The sequence below is a fragment of the Pogona vitticeps genome, chromosome 4, assembly GCF_051106095.1.
Source record: "Pogona vitticeps strain Pit_001003342236 chromosome 4, PviZW2.1, whole genome shotgun sequence".
In the NCBI taxonomy this organism is placed as follows: domain Eukaryota; kingdom Metazoa; phylum Chordata; class Lepidosauria; order Squamata; family Agamidae; genus Pogona; species Pogona vitticeps.
Window position 1 is genome coordinate 23,733,693 of NC_135786.1, and position 17,742 is coordinate 23,751,434.

Below are 17,742 nucleotides of genomic sequence, written 5' to 3' on the forward strand. Positions count from 1 at the left end.
CCACAACTACCATACAAGGATATCTGCAAGCGGGATGTGAAGGCCTTAGGAATGGACATCAACAGATGGGAAACCTTGACATCTGAGTGTTCAGCCTGGAGGCAGGTAGTGCAGCATGGCCTCTCCCAATTCGAAGAGACACTTGTCCAGCAGGCCAAGGCAAAGAAGCAGTCCCGAAACCAGCAAAACCAGGGAGCTGGACAGGGGACAGATTGTATTTGTCTTCAGTGTGGAAAGGATTGTCACTCTCGAACTGGCCTTCTCAGCCACACTAAACGCTGTTCCAAGACCTCCATACAGAGCACGTTATCATAGTTTCTCAAGACTAAAGGATGCCTATACAGAGAAAGATGGTTGAAGATGCAAAATACAATATGGATAATATCAAAGCAAAATGGACAGAAAAGACAGTTGTTGTCAATGTAGCAGATGTACATGCTAGCATGATCAGTACCAACAATGCAGCCACTGTTGGCATCAAGAGCTGTATCAATAATAGAGCCTGACAGTGAGTTGCTGTTTTTCATGTTCCAGGTAGATGGCTATTTAAGACTGATTCAGCAAACATCAGTAATGCCTATGGTACAGAGATTGCTAATGGCACCATCCAGGTGATGGCGAGTGATGTTACTGATGATAGTGTAGAGCAGTGGTTCTCAAACTGGGATCCCCATATGTTCTTGGCAATTCCCAGAAGCCTTCACCACTTGCTGTGCTGGCCAGGATTTCTGGGAATTGCAGTCCAAGAACATCTGGGGACCCAAGTTTATGAACCACTGGTGTAGAGTCTGAATACTGTGTATTTTTTCAACCAGTTACTAATAACTGTAAATAAATACAGTGCTGCCTCGCATAACGATTGCATCGTATAACGATGAATGAAGATTTCCGATGTTCCCTATGGGGGTATTTCACTTTGCGATGATCGGTTCCCTGCTTGGGTAACTGATCATGGCAAAGCAAGCCTTTTTAAACAGCTGATCGGCGCCACACTTCCCCCCCCCCCAGAGCTCCTGCTTAAATAGCAGGGGCGCTCCGGCTTGGCATCTCAGGAGGGAGGGAAGGAGGGGCGAAGGGCCTGGCCCCGATCTCCGTGCGCACCCCTGGGGAACCGAGCCAGAGAGCAGTTGCGGCGGGGGGGAGGTGCTGCAAAGGAGGAGGTGCCCGCCGGACTGGGATCAGGGCGGCAGCAGCTGGATGGGGGCTGCGCGCCAGAGACCCCCTCCTCGCCCCGCCAAGGAGACCGGGCATCTGGGGTTGGCTGGCTGGCGGTGGGTGGCGCACCCCTTCCCGCCTCAGAGGCAGCCGCCCGGGCGGGAAGGGGATCTCTTTGCAAGCCTTTTTTAAACCTGTAGCCTCAGAGCCTTCCTCTCACGGCTCCCCTTGGTGCTCCTGGGCATTGTAAGGGTTAAGAGAACCAAGCCTTGCCTGCTAGAGAGGCCGAAAAGGAGAAGGCCCTTACAATGCCTCCTTTCCGGCCTCTCTAGCAGGCAAGGCTCGGTTCTCTTAACCCTTACAATTCCCAGGATCAGCACAGGTGGAGCCAGCCTGGGAGACAACCGGCCTCCTTGGGCCGCGAGCGGCGAGAGGAGGGCTCGGAGGTTGCAGGTTGGAGTGGGATGGAGGAAAGAGTCCCGGGGAATCACTTCCAAGGGGAGGAGGAGGTGGTGAAGCTGCGGGGTGGGGATGGGGGTGGGAGAGAGCGGGGAAGGTAGGGGGGTGCCAGAAAGGTGGGGTGAAAAGAGGACGCAGGGCTCCTCTCGGAGTTGCTCCAGGACAGTGGGGGGAGGCCTCTCTCTCTCTCTCTCTCTCTCTCTCTCTCTCTCTCTCTCTCTCTCTCTCTCTCTCTCTCTCTCTCTCTCTCACACACACACACACACACACACACACACACACACACACACACACACACACACACACACACACACACACACACACACACACACACACACACACCCCGGCAGACAGAGAAATCCAGCTTTGTTTTTCCCGGAGGCCCCCCCCTGTGTGCTGATCTCGTCCCTGTGACTCTTCGAGGGTGGGGGGAAGGCAGAGGAGGGAATGCTGGGGAGTAGGACCTAGTGGGGAGAACACGGCTGCTTTCATGCTGCGGGGCTGCCGGACGAGGGTCGGTTTGTTACCAAAAAAAAAAACTTTAAAAAAGGCTTGCAAAGAGATCCCCTTCCTGCCCGGGCGGCGCGGTTTCAAAATGGCCGCCCGCTATTTTCTGGGACGGATTCAGGCAGCGAAAATGCCCACGCTACGGAGTATCTTCGCTGAACGGTGAGTTTGAAGCCCATAGAAACGCATTAATCACATTTTAATGCATTTCTATGGGCTTTTTTGTTCCGTATAGCAACGATTTTTTCGGAACGGATTATCGTCGCTATACGGGGCACCACTGATATAGATACAATGAAGAGGGTAACAGCCTATAATTATTTAAGTATAAAATAAAGTAAATTTATTTATTTACAGCAACAGTCTCTTTCAATTTTTGTTAAAATTTCAGAAAAGTCCTAGTAGGGCATAGCTGATATATTATGTGCCATCAAGTTGGAACCTACTTACAGCAAACCAAACAGCACTTTCAAGATGAGATATTGAAAGAGTGGTTTTACCAGTTCCATACACCCACTGAGTTTCCATGGCTGAGGGGGGAATTGAATCCAGGACTCCTGGCCACTAATCTATCACTCTATCTACTACAGCACGCTGAATATCCCTGTTGCCACTATGGAAAATGATATAGAACTGGGTGTGCTGGAGCATGCATTAAGGGAGTGGTGGAGCAACAATCAAAGTCCTCTGTCTAAAAGTTTCCAAAAGGGGTGGCACTGCACATAAGTGTGACTATAGACAGACACCAAGATGAAGAACTAAACATTTCCAATTCTATATTCACATTTTGAAATAGTACAGATCAGAAATTAATGTACAATTGAAATAAAAGAATTTTGTAGTTGGAAATACTCTATGAATCAAGTCCAACCTCCTGCTAAAATTAGCTGATAAAGTATTCCTGATAGATGGCCATCCATCCTCTGCTTTAAAACATCCAACAAAGGCGAGCCCTCCACTTTCTGAGGTAGCCTGTTACACTGTCAAACAACTTTTATACAGAGAGATAATCTGTGGGATGGCGAGAGCTGCTAGTTTAACAGTTCTCCCCATATGATCCCCACTAAGTAGTCAACAAGTTCTAGTCAGCTCTTCAACTCAGCTAAACAATTTTAGAAATGATGTCAAGAATGTATAAACATGCTTGAGTAAAAAAAAAATAACCTTCCATTTAACATCACTGAAAGCTGGAAGCTTGAGCCATAACATCTGATAATACCTCTGAACTTTACAAATAGTTATACACCTAGATTCTTTTGTTCTACATCACTGAAAGACAGCATAAAACATTTCTTCAGCCTAAAATGGTTCTTGCATATCTTTCTTTTTAAAGTATACCACCATCAAAACTTTGTCTTCTCTTATTTTCTGTTATGATTAAGTAATTTTATAACAAAATACAATTTTGCAAATTACATTCTTTAAAGAGATACTTCATTAACCACTTCCAAGCATATGGTCCACCAAGTTAATCCTGCATTGCTTAGTACCAGATTTCTCACAAACCATATGTAATATTAGCAGCGGTAACTATCAATATTTGCATATATGAAAAAAATTAAGCTTTCTATTTCAAATTTACCAACTATAAGTATCCTTCATTTTCACATTCCATACCCCAATTTTGATTTTAGAATCAATTTATTTCCCAAGAACCTTATTTTCTACACAGCTCCATGTTTTGAAGTTCAAACAAAGAGCCTGTTTTAGCCTTTTAAAATACATGTGGCAGAGTGCGATTTGAGACAGTGCCACTGCAGTCTTAGTCATCCACTGGCAAAATGCAATTGCAATACTTTTAAAATCCAGAGTACTCCAACAGCTAACCGAAGGAGGGCTTCAAGACCAAATAAAGGATGAAGTTTGGTGCAATTTAATTACTGTTGCCTAGACAGGAAACAATCATGCTGCTACTTTATGAATAAGCTGCAAGCATTCAAACCCCACTATAAACAAGACCCATGGAAGACAGAATTTTTAAAAATATGAGACATCTTCAAGGCAATAACTATCTTGGCAATATTAACCTAGAATATATACTGTGTTTCTCCAAAAATAAGACAGGTTCTTGTATTAATTTTTGCTCTAAAAATGCATTAGGGCTTATTTTCAGGGGATTTTTTTTAATGTACTATACAACAATCTACATTTATTCAAATACAGTCATATCATCTTCTTCTGGTTGCTGCACAATGCTGCACAATGCTGAAGAGCAGGGTTTCATTTAACTAGGGCTTATTTTTGGGATGGGCTTATATTACGAGCATCCTGAAAAATCATACTAGGGCTTATTTTCAGGTTAGGTCTTATTTTCGGGAAAACAGGGTGTTAGCATTTACCTAGCTCCTCCTTCCCTTTTGCCTACTAAAAATGTCACATTCTTTATTCAGAAAATAACTCTGAGAAAAGACAATGCAAGGTTTTGATGCTGAATGGAAAATGGAAGTCCACATACAATACGAAGCAAGCATCTGTGTTAACCATAGCAACAAACCATACGCTGTCTTACCAATCCTCAATTTTCTTTCCCCACTCCTTCTGTCAGCGCCCATCAGCTATCCAAAATGCCTTTGTGATAATCAAAAACACTGCTACAGCTTCATCATGACACCAGTCAATTTACCACTGGCCAGCCCCAGAAATAGAATAGGGAACTCTTGAACAAGCTACATAGTACCACAGCACCACTAGAAGGAGAGATCAGTAAACCACTTCTGAGTATTCTATGCCTAGAAATACCTGGAAAAGTTCAGCCTGGGGACCACTGCAAACCAACTACAAATTTTGATTTATACATAACAATAAACTGATTATATCAGACCATGACTTGACAATGGTGTTTCTGACCAAAAAAAAGGAAATACAGATTCAGTGGTTTGAACCAGTCATATCATGAAACACATGCAATGCACCAATCATTGTGTCACCTTCTGGATAAAGATGGTGCCCTGGAGTTTACCTCTCTTCTCAGATCCCCTAAGCACATGAGTAATTGTCCCATCTCAGAACTTTTGGGCAGAGTGACAGTAAACTTCACTTCATAAATCTAATACAGTGTCCCAATGCCATAAGTTGCCCTGTAACACTTCTCTAACATTAAACTCAAATCTTACCATAACATAAAACAATCTGCAATTAGAAGGGTTTTCTTTAAGCAAATGACTTGCAGGAGAGAAATATGAAATTAGGTAACTTCTGGAATAGAACTGAAGCTCATCTATCACATAAAGGGAATATTTGGTTGGAATGTTTAGAAGCCATCTATAAAAGGGTGTGTATCTAAAACATAGTTCAAGAGTGCAAAGGAAGGTCATGCAAAAGAATTTCCTGTTTTTCTAGATAACTGCCTTGTTCTGCTCCAGCCGATCTGAAGCTTTATGAATAAACTTTTGAAACATGATACTGTAACCATCATTATTTCAAATATTCAACATTACTTACAAGATACAGACTGGAATCTGACTGCTTAGCACAATAAGTCACAACTAAAGTAAGCCCACTGAATCGACTGAATTTGCAGAGAACTGGCTCCCCAAATCCCTACTGATTCAATGGGCCTACTCTAATTGCAACTTACTCTGCTAAGCAACAGGACTTCAGACATTATACAATTAAAGTATAGCTATATATCTTTTGTGTAAAATTGTAAAAAGCAGTGATATTTATTTATTTATTTATTTATTTATTTATTTATTTATTTATTTATTTATTTATTTATTTATTTATTTATTTATTTATACCCCGCCTATCTGGCCCACCGGACCACTCTAGGCGGCTTCCAATATAAAATCAGATAATAAAAACAGAGACAAATACATAATAATCAAACAGCAACAGCAGTAAAATAAAGAAGGAAAAGTAAGAGAGAAATCAGGAGTTGGCTGGAGGGAAGGCCTGGATAAATAACCATGTTTTTAGTTGGGTTTTAAAGGTGCCCAGTGTGGGGGCCACGCGAATCTCCGGAGGGAGATTGTTCCAGAGGCGAGGAGCCACCGCTGAGAAGGCCCGGTTTCATGTTTTCTCCTTCTAGGCCTCTCTTGGCATCAGGCTCCTCAGCCTCACCTCCTGACTTGTGCGGGTGATCCGGGTAGACCTTGGTGGGAGGAGGCGTTCTGCCAAATATCGGGGTCCTAAAACTTTGAAGTTGACACGGAAACAGATGGGCAGCCAATGCAATGCGGCCAGCATTGGAGAGATGTGTTGGTATTTCCTCACTCCTGTAAGGAGCCTGGCCGCCGCATTCTGCACCACCTGAAGTTTCTGTGTCAGCCTCAAAGGTAGCCCCACGTAGAGCACGTTACAGTGATCTAATCTTGAGATTACGAGCGCATGCACCAAATGCGGACAAAATCATTAATTAAAATAGGTATTTAAAATACTGAAGATCCTTCAAAAATAATATTATATTCATTTCTATTAAAATTTGCCAAACAACTGTAAATAAAGTTATTTCCATTTTTATGCACATTAGCAATGCCAGCCTTTGGCCAGGATCCAGAGAACTAAAAAACCACTGCACCCAAGAGGGCTGAGTTTATATTTCTTGCATAGCAGCTCCCAATGCCATATGGCCAACCACTTCTGAAGCTGAGGAAGCAGTCTGGGTTATGCTCTAACATAAGAGCTTCTGTTTTAAAGAAGAGTTAAAAAATAACCTGGATGCCAGCCACTGTTGATGAGTACAAATTCATATTAAAAAATTCACATACAGGAGCATGTTGCTCCATTCATTTCAGTGAAAGAAACACATCTGTACTAAGCGATCAGGCCCTTCCAGTAAGATTTGAGAGCATAAAATTCTACCCCAATGCTCATGTAAGGGGAAACAAACAGTTACTGGTTAATGTGCATAAAACTTTGCATGCTTGACTATTATATTTCCTTCTCCCTATCTCAAGCAGCCATAAGGAGATATTAAAAAAATAGGCCCACCTTCAAACAAAGCATGGTTTCCAGACTTGGGAAACTTTTTTTTAAAGCAAACTCTAGTGACCTGATTAAGAGTATAATAAATATTCACAAATTATCTCATCCTTTAAGAAAAGCATGTCTCAGCAACACAACTGTCAACTGCTGGAAACTTTTTTTGCTACTACATATGTGCAGAAAACTAATACTTTTTTCTGTCAGCAGAAGCTTTAACAAGGAAACAAACTTTTGTGCAGAAAGCTAGCATTTTGTGCTAAATACGTGTTTTTATGTTAGGGCTTCTTGTGCAGAAACACTCACTTTCTGGCTGCCAAAAAAGAAACACTCACTTTCTGGCTGCCAAAAAACTCATTCAGAAAGAAAACACTTGAAAATGCTTCCTCCACATCTGCAAGAAGAACATACACAAAAATATACACTCCAGGATCAAATCATCTAATTCTGATCTCACACTTCATTTGTAATAAGTGATTAAACTATATTCTCCTGACTTGACAGCAGAGAAAGCTGTGGTTTAAGCAAGCCAGAACAGAAACAGCAAAGCCAGACAATATAAGTGAAAGAGAGAAAAGACACAGGCATATGGCTGTTCACAAACTGAGGCAATTTAATAAAACTGAACCTGCCATGTCTAGATCTAGCCTAAAGTACCAAGTAGCAGCATCTGACAGAGGCTCTCTACAAGAATAGAAGGCACAGAATTGTGTAAAAGATGGTAGCCTGGTAAAACTTAATTTGCAAAACAGGCAAAGAGTTCTTTTGCTACCTGGCTTAAATTAAATCTTCATTCCCTAGTGCTTTATTCTCAAGCCTGCTCTTCTTCTCCACTCAAGCACGGCCACACACACACACACACACACAAAAACACAGCATTTACTTCCACTGTCAAATAGCTAGTTTTGTCATCGTATTTGAAACCTAGAAAACTAATACAGTACTTAGCTTTAACTTTCATGTATCCATATAAATCAGCTGAATCAGAAGTCTGTTTCATTTGACCAAATCACAGTTATAATTTTCTATTGTTTTTCTATGATGTCCTAAGACATCTTTCTTTAAAGATCTGGCTTTTAATTAATTTAATTACCCATCTGAGTGTTTTTTTTTTCAAAATGCCAATCAGAGTAAAATAAACAATTTGCTTTACTTGACAGAGACTTAAATACTGTATCCTCAAAAGAAGTAGAGAAGTTAACTATTATCCATGGGAAAAAAACAAAAAAGGGATGACTTAAACACAGTGACAAAAGATATGTGACTATATAACAAGTGGACTGCATATCGAGCCATCTCTCAAAAGAAATAATTTGTATATGTGTATTATATATGTGCTTTGAATATAAATTCTGAAAATGTGCTTCAGAAACTTATAGTTAAAATTTCTGTTACAAACCTCACATTACAGACACATAAAGGCAAAAAATAAATTAAAAGTGGAATAATCCATATAGGTGAACAGTGACTCCAGTTCGTATTTTAAAAAATTAACATTCCTTCTCAAGAAATCAACAATTTCAAGTTCAGTTAGGTCTTTCTTTTTTGCAAAAGGACATTTAAACTAAATAAAAAATGTAGATGGTGCATACTCAACATGGAAAGTCTTGTCAGCCAAGGCATAAACTTAATTAAGAACACTCTTCTGAAAGAAACAGTGAACATAGTCTCTAAGCCTTTTAATATTTCATACAGCTCTGAACCTGACTGTGCAGAAGATATAAACTGAGATACTGTTCAGATGACATATTCTAAGGCAAAATCTCAAAATGATAAACACTTTCTAACTGACTTGGGGAAGCATAAATTTATCCAAGATCTGTCTGTGATACTGACAATCCCCTATGATTAATGCCATATGAACAGGATGTCTGTTGCTTTGTCATAGTTAAACTTAAAATTTCCAGAATTCAATGGCTTCAATCCCCCAAAGAGTTTTTGTACAAGGGCATTTCTGGCTGTCTCTAACACAACCCCAGAAAATAGAAAAGTCTACTCCAGCTGCACCTCCTGTTCTGTTCCAGGGGATTTAGTGCCTCAAAGAAAGCACTTCAAGATAAGACACAAGAAGTAGCAGTAAAAGGCACTTAGAAAAGTCCCATAACATGAGTAAATACCAAACCCAATGCTTAGGAAACTGGGAAACTCTTGTTAACATTTATGTTTGAAGCAGATTACCGTATTTTTTGCTCCATAAGACACACCAGACCTTAAGACGCACATAATTTTTTAGAGGAGGAAACAAGGAAAATATATTCTGAACCAAATAATGTAATAAAATATTTAGTAAACTATAACAGAATAACATTTGAACCATGTAAAGTGAGCAGCAGTCAACAGTGGCATTAAGAACCATTACCACTGTCATTAACAAATGGAGAGACTTAAAGCTTTGTGTACTCTAGTTTATGTACCATAAATTTGTGTACCATAAATTTAATTCAAGTACATATAGACCATTATCAGCCAGTGATAAGACCTATTTTACATTTCCTTTCATTCACCTCCTCCCATGCTTATAGAAATGTCTCAATGACAGATGAGATTGTTGTGCAACTCTGCCCAGCTACAGCTCAAGCCTATATTAAGTTAGAAATGGTTTGTCTGATTTGGCACTGCATTGAGAGGTCCCTTTTAGTTGTGTGGAGCATAAATAGTGGAATTAAACTATTTAACAGCTGGTTTTCCTTATTTACGTTAGGTTATGCAAAAGAACAGCAACACAAAGCTTAACCCATTCACCAGCAGTAGCACATGCTCAGCGTAAGACCAAATCTCGGGTTTCTGACATAACTGAACATTTATAGCATGCAAGGCACAACAGCCATGAACAATGTTCTTCACGAGGCAAAAAAAAAACTGAATACAAACTATAGTAGCTGAAATCAGGAAGCAGGTACAGTGGGGTATTGACTTGAGAACTTAATCCGTATTGGAAGGCGGTTCTCAAGTCAAAAAGTTCTCAGGTCAAATCTGCATTTTCCGTCCATAGAAACTAATGGGAAGTTGCTATTCCGCCTTCGACCACTAGAGGGGGATATTTTGTTTCTTTTTTTCTTAGGTCAAGAAAGGTTCGGGGAAGGCAGGGAAAATACAGTCCAGGCAGTACCAGGCAGTCCGAAGACTGTCTCCCAATCCACTCTCTAAACGCTGGGAGGAGTGAGGAAACAGACAGGCACCCTTTTCACTGGCCAACAGTTAACTGAAAGTTCACATTTTGCACTTTCCCTGCCTCCCACGTGGGTTTTTTTCAGTTTGTAACTCAAATCTAAGTACTTAAGTCAAGTCAATATTTTCCTATGAGAGCGGTTCTTAAGTCAAAATGTTCTTAACTTGAGCCGTTCTTAAGTCAAGACCCCACTGTACTGTAATCTAGTTACAAGTCACGAGGCACAGTTAGTTTCCTTGCTGCAACACCCTTTGGAAATACATTCTCTATTAGATGCCCAGAACTAGTTGAAAAGTTTGCAAGTTGAATCCAAATTTATCTTAAGAATGCATTGAATATTAATTAATGCATTCTTATGGGGAAAAAAGGTCAGAAACTTTTTAGAAATTAAAAGAAAGTCACTTACTAGGTACTGTAGACTGAGCCCAGCTCTTCACAGTGCCTTGGTAGACCCCAAAACAGTCAAAAAAAGAGCCCCAAACAGCTAAAAGCCAGCTGGCAGCAGGCAGCCATTTTGTGCTCTTCTCCGCTCCTGCCCCCTCCCCTCTCCCCATCTAAAAGGTGATCGGCGCTGGTCTGAAACGCTTCCCAGGCAAGCAGGTTTCAACTCAAACGGAGTACCTTTTCACCCAAGCATGGTTTAACCCAAAACAAGCAGCTTTTAAAGAAAAACAAGCAGATTTTTAAGGCAAGCATGGACGTTTCTACACAAGCAGGTTTCAACTCAAACGGAGCACCTTTTCACCCAAGCATGGTTTAACCCAAAACAAGCAGCTTTTAAAGAAAAACAAGCAGATTTTTAAGGCAAGCATGAACGTTTCTACACAAGCAGGTTTCAACTCAAATGGAGCACCTTTTCACCCAAGCACGGTTTAACCCAAAACAAGCAGCTTTTAAACTAAATGTTACATTTTAAAATGACAATACCAGGCAATTCCAGGTCTCTCTCCCAGCTCTCTAACTGCTTGTACTAGCAAGGAAGCAGACAAGCAGCCTCTTCACTAACTGAAAGTTTGAATTTCCCCGCTTTCCCTGCCTTCCCCTCATATTAGGTATGCTAATATCTGTGCACTGGAGGATTGTGTGGGAGGAACATTCCAGCCCCTGATGGGGGTCCTGTGGGGCACCCCAAAACACTGAGTAGGTCTCTTGGCCTCTTTCAGGACTGGGGCTGTGCAGCCCTGCTCTGATCAGGAGGTGCAGCCGGGGTGTCACCATGCCTTTGGGGGGTAGGGCACAGAAAGGGGAAGAATTTTCAGGGGCCATTCTAACTCATATCTGGCAGGGGAGATACCATTATTGTAAAAATGGTTTTCCCAGGGTAAGGCTCATCTGTTGCATTTTGGATGTTCTGATCCCTGTGATTTCCCCAAATGTGGGAAAATCAACTGCCTAAGTGGGGGACTGTGTTTATGGTTTCCCCTGGTCTTTCTAGAATCACCCTTTCCCCTTTGGTCCTTGGCTGTTTTCACTGCCTGCTGCCATAGGCCTCTTGGCCTTGCTGGTTTTCCAGGTGGGCTGCAGGAAGCAGATCCTGGAAAACTAGCAGTGCAGAATGGTGAGGTCCGAACAGCAAGCAGTCTTTGGTGCCAGTTCAGAGGCCTCCCAGCATGGCAGTGGGAGGCTTCTGGGTGTTGGTGGCTGAACCCCTTTTTTACTGTATTTACTCCGTAAGACGCACATACTTTCTCCCCCTCTATTTGGGGGAGGGTGCGTCTTATGGAGCAAAAAATACGGTAAATAAATTGATATTTTAAATGTTGAATGTTAGCTATGTAGACCACTTAAGCACCCTGTCTTAGAATCACAGGCCTCAATCTTACTATACTCTGCTGAAAAACTCAACAGCAGAAAATTCTCAGAGCCTGCTGCCAAAGCAATTCCTGTTGTTTTTACAAGCAGTGCCTCCCATTGAGAAAGAATAACCTACAACAGTACAAAGTACATGCCACCTTGAACAAGTAATGTAAATCCTAAACCACTAGTACTTTGGCCTGTTTCACAAGTTGTTTGGATTCTATCCATAGAATTAGAAAGGGTATCTTAAAGATCACCGAGTCTAACATATTACAGAAACAGAAACTCAATTACTGAGTGATTATGATCGGTGGCCACATATATAGCCTCTGCTTTAAAATGTCTAAAAGAAACTACCACCCTGTGAGGTCATTTTTAAGATGTTGAGCAGTTTCTATCATTCTGAAAACTGTTCTGAATATAAACTGTAATCTGATCACTTTGATTGGTTACTACGGTTGTATATATTTAAGCAACTTTCAAGATTAATACAGACTATTTATATAACATATAAAGAATCCTCCATAAAGCACATTTATCTACTAGTAATCAGGGAGTAATCTGACATGATGAAAATGTGTTCATAATTGTTAAACTAATTTATAACTTTTAATGAAAACTTGAAGAAAAAACACAGCACAACTAATGCACATGCATATGCACAAATATATTTGGCAGTGATGGCCCATTTTAATTGGAGGCCTAACAACATCAAGGGAAAAATCTAAAACCTCAAAGCACCTTTGGAAAACATTCCAGTATTAATCTCTTTCAGGATACAGTATATTTGAGCTGAAGATAAATGCCAGACTTTTGCCTTCAGCTTCTCCAGACAGCTTTGGATTAAATTTTTCAATTTCTCCAATGAAATGAATACAGCAGACACGAAAAAACAGAGTAGTAAAAAATGCCTGATTATACCTTTTGTTTTCATATGGACATTTTCATATATTTGTGGCTATTGAATTCAATATATTAGGTTCCTTTGGCAGTAAGATGTTAATGGAGAGTTCAAATACAGTGGTACCTCGCTTAATGGGTGCCCCGTTTAACGACGAATCCGCATAGCGATGAAGATTTTGCGATCGTATTGTGATGTTCCCTATGGGGAAAAATCGCTTTGCGATGATGGCTTCCCCCCCATCATCGTAAACGCCCCATTTTCACACAACTGATCGGCGGGGGCGTGCGATCTTCGCAAAGGCCCCCCGATCAGCTGTGCAAAAACGGACGCGTTTGCGATGATTGGGGGGAAGCAATCATCGCAAACGCCCCATTTCTTGCGAGGAATCCATCCCAGAAAAGAGCCGGGAGCCATCTTCTCCGCTCCAGCCCCTTCCCCTCCCCGCCTCACAGCTGATTGGCACTGCTCTTAGAAACTTCCCCAGGCTTGCCCAGCAGGTAAACAGGCAGTGAAAATGCACTGGGGAAGCCTCTGAAACCTGCGCTTTGCCGGGGTGGGGGTGGGCGGGGGTGTGGCAGGGGCAGGCCCGCCACCCCCCACCCCCAGAGCCCCCCCTCGCGCCGCTTTCAGAAGCCTCCTGGGACTTTTTCAGCAGTCAAAATGCACCTCTTTATATTAATGAGCAGCCATTATGAACAGATGTGTAGAAACTGAGTCATGATGACTCATCAGCACTGACTCATGCATGATGCAACACATAATGTGATTGGACAGAAGCAGGTGTGTGTGTGTGTGTGTGTGTGTGTGTGTGTGTGAGTGAGAGTGAGAGAGAGAGAGAGAGAGAGAGAGAGAAACTGAACAGTTGATCTATCTTCCTGCTTTGTGATGAATACTACCTGTTATGCTGCCAGACTGAACTGCTGTAAATATCTTCTAAGTACACGTTGCTAGAGGAGAAGCTGCTGGTGTGTGCGTGAGTTATTCTGGACTACCAAGACTGTTTAATACTCTGCTAAACCTGCTGTTCTTCCATGTTTTTGCGCTAACAGTCTACCTCTTGGATGGTAGGCAGATGGTCCTGAAAAAGCAAGGGCAACACCTCTCTGCAAAAATACCCATCCAGAAGAGATCTCACATTCAACAATAGTGTGACAAGAAGGTGTCAAGTTGACTGCATCCAGCCACCTTACAGCCCTTGTTGGATTGCTGCCTTGTCATGGCGAAGGGGTCTGAGTAATTCAGAGAAGCTACTGGCTATGCCATGCAGGGACACCCAAGACGGATAGGTCATAGTGGAGAGTTCTGATTAAACACGATCCACCTGGAGTAGGAATTGGCAAGCCACTCCAGTATCTTTGCCAAGAGAATCCCATAAACAGAAACAAAAGGCTAAAAGATATGACGCTGGAAGATGAGCCCCTCAGGTCAGAAGGCGTCCAACATGCTACTGAAGAAGAGCGGAGGACAAGTACAAGTAGCTCCAGAGTTAATGAAGTGGTTGGGCCAAAGCCAAAAGGACACTCAGCTGTGGACGCGCCTGGAAGTGAAAGGAAAGTCTAATGCTACAAAGAAAAATACTGCATAGGAACCTGGAATGTAAGATCTATGAACCTTGGTAAGCTGGATGTGGTCAAACAGGAGATGGCAAGAATAAACATTGACATCCTGGGCGTCAGTGAACTAAATTGGATGGAAATGTGCAAATTCAACTCAGATGATTATCATATCGATTATTGTGGGCAAGAATCCTGTAGAAGAAATGGAGTAGCCCTCATAGTCAACAAAAGAGTGGGAAAAGCTCTACTGGGCTACAATCTCAAAAATGATAGAATGATTTCAATATGATCTAAGGCAGACCTTTTAACATCACAGTCATCCACGTTTATGCACCAACCACCGATGCTAAGAGGCTGAAATTGACCAATTCTATGAAGACTTACAACACCTTCTAGAACTGAAGGATGTTCTTCTCATTATGGGGGATTAGAATGCTAAAGTAGGGAGTCAAGAGATAAAAGGAACAACAGGAAACTTTGGCCTTGGAGTTCAAAACTAAGCAGGGCAAAGGCTAATAGAATTCTGTCAAGAGAACAAGTTGGTCATCACAAACACTCTTTTCCAACAACACAAGAGGCAACTCTACATATGGACATCACCAGATGGGCAATACTGAAATCAGATTGATTATATCGAATAAATAAATAAATAAATAAATAAATAAATAAATAAATAAATAAATAAATAAATAAATAAATAAATAAATAAAATAAGAACAGTGGAGGTGATGGCATTCCAGTTGAACTACCATATTTGCTGGTGTATAAGGCGACTAGGTGTATAAGACGGCACCCCAACATTCCCACTCAGAATGTAGAGTTTGTTATATACTTGCTGTATAAGACTACCCCCCCTTCCGCATGCGTGATTCTGCTTTGGCTGCATCATGGGGAGAGTTCCTTTTGCCCCTTTCGGTTTCCTTTCGGAGGCCGCAGCCATTTTGGAGAGGCGGCAGCCATTTTGGAGAGGCGGCAGCCATGTGGTCGCATCTCAAAATGGCTGCCGCCTCTCTGCTGTTCTGACAGTCAGCTGTTCGGCACTAGAGTCAGGCTGTTCCCAGGCTAGGAGCGGGGCTCTAATGGGTCTTACTACCAGGTAAGCGACTTCACTGGGAGAGAGGAAGGGTTTTCTAGACATGCACCTGGCGTACAAGACGACCCCCCCCACTTGGAGGCATGTTTTTCAGGGCCAAAAAGTCATCTTCTACGCCGGCAAATACAGTATTTAAAATCTTAAAAGATGACACTGTTAAGGTGCTACACTCAATATGCCAGCAAGTTTGGAAAACTAAGCAATGGCCAGAGGATTGGAAAAGATCATACTCTTGAGAGTCCCCTGGACTGCAAGGAGAACAAACCTATCCGTTCTGAAGGAAATCAACCCTGAGTGCTCACTGGAAGGACAGATCCTGAAGACTCCCTGGAAAAGACACTGATGTTGGGAAAGTGTGAAGGCAAGAGAAGGGGACGACAGAGGACGAGATTGTTGGACAGTGTCACCGAAGCTACCAACATGAATTTGACCCAACTTCGGGAGGCAGTGGAGGACAGGAAGGCCTGGTGTGCTCTGGTCCTTGGGGTCACGAAGAGTCAAACACAACTTAATGACTAAACAACAACAACGCCACCTTACATATACAGTGGTATCTCGACTTATGAACATCTCCACTTGCGAACGTTCTGAGTTATGAACGGCTCCATTCACACAATGTTGCTTTGACTTGCGAATGAAACAAACTTTCCTGCCCTATTTTTGACTTAAGTTCATCTTAGGTCAAAAGAAGAAAAATTTTTAAAAATTCTCCCCCTAGTGGTAGAATACAGATTCACCGGCTTTCCATTAGTTCCTATGGGAACTAATGCCTCTACCTACAAACAGCGCCTTGACATACGAACGAGAAACAGCCTGAACAGATTAAATGGTTTTAAGTGCATTCCTATGGGAAATCTTGCCTCGACTTACAGACTTTTCGATGTACGAATGCCATTCCAATAAGGATTTTCATAAGCTGAGGTACCACTGTATCCTAAAGAGGCACTCCTCTCAAGAAGACCGCTGAGGTTGCTGTGGATCTCACTGAATAGCCTCTAACAAGCTGTGGCAATGGTATGCAGGTTATTTGGTAACACAGTGTTATATTTGTCATCCGCATTGCTAGGCATTGGGGAGATATCAGTTGTTCTTGTTTATGAAAGCCATAACAAATAAACAGTTTCTAGGACTATCTAAAGGGCTATGTGTAATAGACATAGAAGGCAAGTGCCCTTCATGCATTCAAATTGTGGAGTGATCTTTCAATCAATGTAGCCAGGTTAGAGTATAGAACTTGGAGTGAAATCATGTAGCTCAGATGGAATTCCATTATTGCTTTGGACAAGATAGAAATGGAGCTCAATACTGGTAACTAAACCATTAGAAGCAGCATGTAGATTCAGCCCTAAGTAGGGGACACCAAACACCTTGAAATAGTTTTAAAGGTGTTACCAGGTGTTACTTTATAGAGCTACACTAAGGTGCTGATCACAAAAATCTGCAAGCTAATAACAGGGGGCAGTGGGGTAGCAATCTCAAGCATACCTTTTTAATGGTTTTTACCATACACAGAAAACACACATATAAAGCACACAAAACAGGGGTTTATATTCCTTAAATTATGAATCTAGGAATAATTTTCCAAATGTTACTCCTGAAACATTTAGACAGGTGTCATTAAAGCAATTAAGCCCTGAAAGTGTCCAACTTCCCAAGGCAAACAGTTTTAGCATGCCGTGGGTAAAAAACACCAAGTTGAAGCTTAAAAGTAACTAACTACAAATAACTACAAACCTATTCCCCAATAAGACAGATATACCTACTTTATACACTATGAATACAACATAAAATGATTTCATTCCTTATGCAACTGGACAATTTAGTTATTTATATAGCTGCAAGGTGCAGCCTCACTAAATTGAATATGAAAAATATACTATATATGAAGAACATTTAGATGGCTTCTTTTAAAAAGTAACTAAAATAACTTATTTTGTTACTAGAGATGGGCATGAACCACTGGTTTGGTGGTTCATTTCCTGGCCAAACAGCAAATTCATGGTTTAGCGCTTCCATTCCCTCCAGCGGGCATCCAGACCTCTAAACTCCTGACCTCAGATTGATATTACCATGTACGCAGCTGCTGACATCAAATTTAGCTTTTAGAGGTTTTGGTTTATGAGTAGAAGATAGTGGACTTTATTTTTTTATTTATTTGTATCAGAGGGTTGCACAATTT

General features: G+C 41.6%; 1 protein-coding gene and 1 pseudogene across 15 annotated transcripts in view; one reads left to right on the top strand and one right to left on the bottom strand.

Moving 5' to 3' along the window:
- NCOA3 (nuclear receptor coactivator 3) overlaps positions 1–17,742 on the bottom strand; it is a 126,004-nt gene that overhangs the window by 62,050 nt on the left and 46,212 nt on the right. The gene's annotated exons all lie outside the window — the stretch shown is intronic.
- On the top strand, positions 11,484–11,638 carry LOC140707114 (U1 spliceosomal RNA; annotated as a pseudogene).